This window comes from Leucopleurus acutus (genome assembly GCF_964270905.1).
Source record: "Leucopleurus acutus genome assembly, chromosome: 17".
NCBI lineage: Eukaryota > Metazoa > Chordata > Mammalia > Artiodactyla > Delphinidae > Leucopleurus > Leucopleurus acutus.
The window spans coordinates 36,377,749-36,385,969 of record NC_139159.1 but is presented as its reverse complement, the minus strand read 5'-3'; the positions used below and the strand labels follow the sequence as shown (position 1 = coordinate 36,385,969).

At 42.0% G+C, this 8,221-nt stretch overlaps 1 long non-coding RNA gene across 1 annotated transcript; it reads right to left on the bottom strand.

Annotated features, from left to right (window-relative positions):
• Window positions 1-752: 752 nt before the first annotated feature.
• On the bottom strand, window positions 753-7,447 carry LOC309974425. The gene is made up of 3 exons (XR_014326881.1): window positions 7,384-7,447; window positions 2,808-2,889; window positions 753-844 (listed from the first exon to the last, which is right to left on the bottom strand). It is a non-coding gene; the product is annotated as an uncharacterized lncRNA (long non-coding RNA).
• Window positions 7,448-8,221: the final 774 nt, after the last annotated feature.

The window sequence follows — 8,221 nt, the reverse complement described above, 5'->3', positions numbered from 1 at the left end:
CCTTGACCCAACTTGGCATCAATATCCAACTCCCCTTCTCAAAATGGGTTGCCTCAACGAGCAGCAATGAATGTCGGGTCGTGGACCAGTCACCTTGATGACTAAGAGTCAGACACTAGGGAAAGAAAATGCTCTGTGACAAACCTACCCTTGTACAGAAACAAGACAGAAATGGGGGGACAGGGCAAAAGATAATGGAATAAGGCATAGGAAAAATAGCACATGGCATCGTGACAGTAATAATAATAATAATAATAATAGTAGTAGTAGTAGTAGTAGTAATAGTAATAATAATAGACTTCACTATGCTCTAGGCATTGTATTAAGTGCTTGGCGTAAGTGACTTCATGTTAACATTGAAAACAAGTCTATGGGGATGAAATATTATTAACATCATTTTATAGGCAGGAGTATTGAGGTTCAGGTAATCAGGTAAATTGCCCAAGCTCATATGGTTAGCAAGTGGAAAGCAGAGATTTGAACCAGCACCTACACTCCTAACCATTATGCTATAACCATTATGCTGAAGACATAAGAATTCCAATGGTCTTTCCCCATAACCCACTCCTGCACTCCAGACTTAAATAGTCCAAGATCAAGAGAGAGCAAGCTTGGAGTTGCCACTCTTCAGTGAGTGTCAATCATTTCAAAACAGTGTATTTGCTAACAAGATGCACTTCCTGTGATAATCTTCTCAACCAGCTATCAAGAAACAGGAAGCAAAGATTCAAGTAACAGTATGTTCCTACTTATGAGGAAGGTGGGACAGCACAGTTGACACTGGGCTTAACTGTTCTGGAAAACGTGGTCCCAGTAGGCATACACGCTGGTACATTTTCCCCACCTACCAAATACAAAAGAAGTATTTCATTTCCATGTTGCTCTTCAAAGTTCCACCTCATTCGTGCCTGTCATTCATCCTCTGGCCTCTTCCTGTCTCCATTTCTGTACAGAAAGGTGCTGAGTCTCTGCTCTCGGATACGAAAAGGGTGTGTTAGGAGAGGGAGCCATGGTACCTCGATGTCTTTTTTTTTTTCATCTTAATTCTATTATGCCAACTCCACTGAACTTAATTAGAGTGAATACAGAATTACACAATTACCCTCTGTTCTATTCTTCAGATGTTATATTTTGATAAAATTTACGACATGCTGCTCTCCCCTTGAACACCAGATGAACACTAGAAATGGATGTGTGTTGACATAAAATCTGTTATAATTACAATTAAAGTACAGCTTACATAATGATAGTGTTAACATAAAATTATAGATGTGTAGAGACAACGTGGTCATGCATTTTTTAGTATAAGTACATGCTTAGACCAATATCTGTTAGCGGAATGAAGATGGAAGAGAATTTTGGTTAAGCCACAAAGGCTGTTTAAGGACTTGCAGATAGCTAAGGGGAACTCAAAGACCAGTAAGATAATATTTCCCCTGCCATGTTTGCAATTGCAAAGTGAAGGGAAGATGTGAAAGTAAGTACCCCTATGGAAATTACAAGACAAGTACATTTTTTTCCTTGAGTACCTGGGTAAATGCTTAAATTCTAATGTATATCAGTGATGCAAATTTTCAACAGAGTTTGATAAATCATAAAATAATAATTATACATATATGTATATAAAACTGCATGGAACTAGACAGTTCAGAATTACTTCTAATTAAAGAGGTACCCTATGACAACTAACTTAAACCTTACAAAATATGGTTCCAAGTACCCTATCAGAGTGAAAAGCAGGAGACTGAAAGGTTTAGTGTAAATGTTTGTAGTCATGGTGTCTTAACTAAAACTACTGTGTCACAAATACTATTAAAATAATTGTGACATTTTATTCACTTTTACTGCAAACAACAAAACAAACTATAGGTATTTTTTCATTTCAGGTAATTATTTTAGCTAACAGTTATTAAATGTTTTGAGAAGACAGAGTGCTAATTGCATTACTTCATTTTATCTTTAAAATAGCGCTTCCACGTAATTATTCTTAATATCTCCATTATATTAAAGTGTATCTCTAGTTTAGACCTTTCTTCAGAACTGCAGACTTGTGTATCCAACTGTGTACTCAGCATCTCTACTTGGATGTCACGAAAACATCTCAAATCTTATACCTCCAAAACTGGTCTTTAATCCCCCAAACATGCTCTACCCCAAACTTTTTCCATCTTAGGTGACAGTAACCACACCTTTCCAGTTCCCCAGGCCCTACATCTCGAATTCACACTTGACCCCCTCTTCCTTTCCATTCTTGCATTCAATCTACCACGAAATGCTGTCACAACCTTCCCAATGTGCCACTTCTGAGAATTACCAGCCGCTAGCAGCCTGGTGCAGGCCACCAACATAGACCTCGAGGATCCTGTAGTCGCCTCCCGAGATTCTCCCTGACTCCACTCTCTCCCCACATCCTCAAGACCACAGATAGAGTTATGCTTTTCAAACAAGAGACAGTTCATGCCACACCTCGGCTAAAATCCTGCCCCTGGCTGCCTACATTTAGAGTAAAAGACACAATGCATGTGATGGCCTCCCAGGACTTACCCAATCCATCCCATCACATATCCGACCTCCAGCCCTCCTGCTGTCTCTTCCTCCCCACTGACTAAGTCAGCCAGGGTGGCCTCCTTGATATTCCTCCAAGCTGCCCGGCATATTTCTGCCTTAGAGTTTTGGGACTGGTTATTCTTGCTCCCAGGGAGTGGTCTCCCCATCATACATTCTGACAACTCCCTCACTTCAAGTCTTTGCTCAAATGTCAACTTATAAAATCCACCCTGACTACCCTATTTAAAATCAGAACCTACCTGTACACTCCTCCAGCACTCCCAACCCAAGCCTCTTCAGTGAGCTTCACATCCTTTTCCTTATCCCGTAGCGCCCATCAACCTTGTGACAAAGCATAGAATTTATTTATAACATCCGTTTCCACACGAGAGTGTAAGGAGGGAGAAAGCATGCAAGAAGGAGCACGCAGGCAAAGGCTCTTGTCTAATTTATTCATTGATACGTCCAAGCATAGAGAACAGGAAGATGCTTCATAAATAGTCCTGAAAAAGATACAGATGAGGAAACTAGTAGTAAAGCTCAGAAAGTTTAAGTAACTTCCTCAAGGTTCTAGAGCTAGAAGAGGGTCACAGTAGAATTCACACTTGGGGATGTCTAACTTCAAATCTCTTAGCCTCTCTGCTATCTTTTTTTTTTTCTTCTTTGCGGTACGCGGGCTTCTCACTGTTGCAGCCTCTCCCATTGCGGAGCACAGGCTCCGGACGCACAGGCTCAGCAGCCATGGCTCACAGGCCCAGCCGCTCCGCAGCATGTGGGATCTTCCCGGATCGGGTCACGAACTCTCAACCACTGCGCCACCAGGGAAGCCCCTCTCTGCTATCTTAAGTCCATGCAATTCAGGATTTGTTTTAATCAGTGCCATGGAAATTCTCACTCCACTGAATAGGATCACTAAAGTGTTCTCTGTCTAGATTTATATATATATTTTCCATTTAAACAAAGGAAACAGAAGAGGGGAATTCATCATGGGTTATTGTGGTAGTTTTACAGCAATTTTAGCAATAATGACATTTAAGTAATAGTGATATTTAATGATAGCATAATAATAATAAAATAATAGCTCTTAAATGTATTGAAGACGAATCGCATGCTAAACTCAGTGCTAAAATATTTCCATGTATATTTTGTGCAAAATCCTTATGAATATTCTATCAGATGAGCTTTATGTGTAACTCCACCAGGCATACTTCTCTTATTCTGCTTTCAAAGATAAAGAAATTGATGAGAAGTGTGGTAACCGTTTGATCAAGATGAGACTGGTAATAAGTTGTGAGTATGAATTTAAATTCAGGTCTAACTCCAGAATTTGATTCTCAATCCATACATGAAAATTCTGATAATTCCTTTGATAAGGGTATGTTCTCTCCTGGAAAACATCCCCCATTATGTCTGCCTGTGCTCATACCTTCAGGACACAGTCAAGTTTGAAACATGATAAAAATGTTTAAATAGTGTGCTTTAATAAATGGAAATATCTTCATCTAAACAATAACACAAAAAGGCAGGCTCAGCCCTTTGAAGTGGCTTCGTTGCTACCTTCCATCCAGAACAAGAGAAGGAATCAACAGCTGCAGAGTAAAGAAAGCATGAAACCCACAGATGGAGGATTCTGTAAATGACCAATTACAAGACTATTAAGCCACACTTTCATAGCAAGAGGCAAAATATTCCATTAAACTGAAAATTCTTCTACCCCTCACTCCAAGGCCCACACAAACATTAATGTTGCATTTATTAGGATGTATTTCCTGTGCTCTATCAACTTGACTTTCAGCAACTGTATTAATACAGTCCTTTCGCTTTGCACATATATCTGAATGATGGATTCCATTACTGGAGTTTTGTAGAAAGAGTGGAGTGAATGAAGTAAAGTTTGGGAAGAGCCATCATAATCCATAATGATGGGCACTGAATCAGGACAAGAAGAAACCTCTCTTCTCATTTATTTGAATGAAAATTCTACTATATATTTATTGCCTCTGTACAGGGCCATCTGTTGAATAATGGAAAACAAGCATCTTTCATTTGGAGGTAGGATTTGTGTGCTCAAGTTTCTATGGGCCTGCAGAATTAATCTTGTTTTAGAAATGAAATAAAATGTAATTTCTTACTGTAAGTAGATGTGGTTAAGCAACTGGCAACTTTGATGTCTTTAAATCACTGCAGTTTCGGGGTAGGCAAATCTATAATTATTTCAAGCACTTCTTTATTGGTGCAACAATTGAGCAGTGTACATAGTGGTCAACAACCTGGGCATTGTCAGACGACTCTAAGTTTGAATCTAGACTTTGCCACTCACCAGCTATGTGACTCTCAGCTATGAGAATCACTTTCTTCAGCTTTACACTGTGGATTATTATATGCCCTTTGCAGAACTACTGTAAGAACTAAATGTATATGCGCACAGTGGCTCATAGTAAGGGCTCAAATTAGTACTGTGGTCACTACTAGTAGTACTGAAAAGAAATTAGAACTTCTATTCTCATAAAGTGGGATATGTGTCCCTTTATCATTGTAATTTCATATCATTTTACTTTTGACCTTATAATTTAATAGCTTGATCCAAAAAACATTTAGCAGTAAATATAATTGAAAGAAGATTACCTGTCAAACATGAAATACTGTAGTAACAAGTGTGCTGGCACAATACTCTTCTCAGATAATTAACCTGTAAAAATATGTTATTGTCTTCTTTTTAATTGAGCACATTGAACATATATATTTACTGTGCCAACTGGCGAAAGGTCCATTAATTAATCAGTCTAACTATATGTTGCATAAACGTCTTCTAAACATAATCGTATATGTATTTTATTTGTTGGGAAAATGTGTTTGAGATGGTTCTTTTCTGCCTATTTAAAGTAAAAGAGGATGAGAAGTAGAGTTAGGCTTAATGTACTTTGTACTCCATTATGCCATGAAAATGCTTCTGTGTCCTGGAGACAACAACAAAAGATTTGCTTTAATGACAAGAATCAAGTATGTTCTAAAGCTTCCAGGTAGGAGGCGTATAGGTTGCAGTTTATATCAGAAGTCTTTGCTCTCTCTCTCAACTGCGTCTAGATGGGAAAGATGTGGTCACAAATGCTTCAAGGTGATATAGTAAATGTTGGAAAAGAGGGGGGTAGGAGGCAGAGTTTTGAATATCTCAAACCTGAGCTAGAAGGATTTTATTTAAAGAAAATAGCGGATATTATTTTTCACTTAAGGAAGCAAACGTGACATTAACGTAGGAAATTAGCTCTTTTAGCTATGATGCTTTCAAATGCACATGGCTGAAAACAAATTCAAAATAGTCAAAGGAAATTTAAAAACAAAACCCAAACAACAACAACAAGCTCAACAAACAAGTACTAGAAATTCAGGGATGCAGCCATATTCAGATACAGTTGGATCTGGACGTTCCAGAGTATCAGCAGGGTTCCAGCTCTCTCTACATCGCTCAGCCCTGCTTACCTCTGCAAGACTTTATTTTACAGAAAGTCTCTTCTTGTGCTGGATGGTCACTGGGAGTCCCAGAGTCATATCTCCCCAGCTTAGAAATTCCAGAGAGAAAAGACAATTCTTCCATTTTGCTCTGAGACAAAAGTCCTGGGGAGGAGTCTGATAGACTTAGCCGAGGTCAGATGCCTACCCATGAGCCAATCACCTGCTTTACTGGAGTTCAGTCCCTGGGCGACTCATCCCCGGGGCCCGTCAGGAGGCAGGATGGCATTATCTGGCAGTTCTCCAAGAAAAGCCTGCTGTTTTTGTAAGATGAAAGGGGAGAGGACATGGATAATGAAACCTGTATCTGCTTCTGTAAAATCCACAGAATCTTACTCCCTGCCCTGTGTCGATGACCACGCAGTAAGCTGACCCAGGAGGTCATTTTTCCCACAACAGTCTTTATATATATGACTAAGGAACACACTGGTAAAAGAATATGGGAGAAAGTCTGAGTATGACAAGTCAGCTAGACTGATATTAACTAAAAAAGCTGTGTGAAAATATCCTTAAAAAGTTGCCCCCAACTCACTCAAAGTCCAAAGTTGGAGCTGGAAATACAATGTCATGGAGTTTGGATAAGAACAGGTTTTCTCCAAGCTGAACTATGACACAGAGATTAGAGACTTCCAGAAACTATACTTTTTCAAAGAAAAAACATCACATGAGAAAAATGAGGCCTAGAAAAATTAAATGACTTAAGCTAATTAATGGCAGGACTGAGACTAGAGTATACTTTGTGTAATTCGCTATGGCCTTGTTTTTGTTTTTGTTTTTGTTTTGTTATCACTTCAGAACGAGACAAACTTAAAGAAAGGAAACACAACCAAAACTCAATGGTTGGAAAAGAGATGGATGTGAACGCCCACTTGTTTCTTACGTATAAAGTTACCCCTCGCAGTGTTTTGGAGGAGAAAACGCTGGCTCTTCCCAACGTTGGTTACATACACAAAGATTCCAAAGACAAGACAAGTGCTTTGCAAACAAAGTAACTAGAACCAGCTCAGGCTTCCCCGCGCCGGGTCCTACGTTCCACGGTCAGAACCACCAATTGTATCCCCCCGGGTAACAAGGTGATTCAGAAAAGCTGGCGCCTTAAGAGAAGGGAGAAAACTTAGCCGGGAAGAGAGTCAGGAGGAAACTTGCTCAGCTTCTTACTGAGGTCTGAAACGATCCCAATAGAGTCCTTAAACCCCTCAGGTTTCCCCCATCAAGCACCCTCGCCTCCAACCTGGGCCACCCCAGATCTATCAGACGACAGAAGTCTGCGGACGCACGGAGAGCTGACCACCCCACGAGAGGGACCTACGCGCGGCCGCGCCCACTCACCCGCCGCTCCCCGGGAGACGGGAGACCAGCCCGGGGTCCAAGTCCTGGGCGTGGCAGACTCGCCCCTCTCCGGGCCATGCTCCAGCTCACCTCGGCGCGGCCCGCCTGGGCGCCGCCATCTTGACCACGAAGGGGGCCTCGCGCCGGAGGCCCCTGAGCGGGCGCCCTGAGCGGAGCCGGAGCGCCGAGGAGGCCCAGGTCGGCGCCCTACGTCCCCCGCGCGCTCGCGCCCCGTCCACGAGCGACGAGAGTCCCGCACACAGCGCCCGACCCAGGCTTCCGCGGAACCGGCGCCCCGCGCAGCCCGCACCGCGGCTCAGGCGGCGCCGAGGGCGGCCCGGGCGGAAGAGCGGGCGCGGGGCAAGCGCTCGGTTACCTGGCAACGCGGAGCAACCTGGCGTCCCCGGCGAACCCCAGCCCTCTACCACGAGGAAGCACGGACCCCCTCACCCGCCGCCCAGCCCGCGCCGCCCCTCGGTCGCTCCGCCCGCCGCTGCCCGCTTGCTATGGTCTTTTAAATCCATGATACAACGTCTATATGTAACAAATCTGTTAAACCCTAAATGTTTATGATATTCAAGTAATCCAGTATCTGAATTATTCTTGAAGATAAAACATCCAAAGACTTCTTAATTGTATGGGTTTACACACATAAAATACACGTGGAGGTAACTTCAAGTATAGTATGTGCCTGTCTCTATTCCTTCCCTCTCCGCTCTTTTAAAAAATGCCCCTTTAAAAATTGCCCACTCACCATCTGTTAGGTAAATTTGCTGAAACACAGTAAATGTGGAGACAGAAATTGTTATAGAGACTATTCCAAATGGCACTGACACCT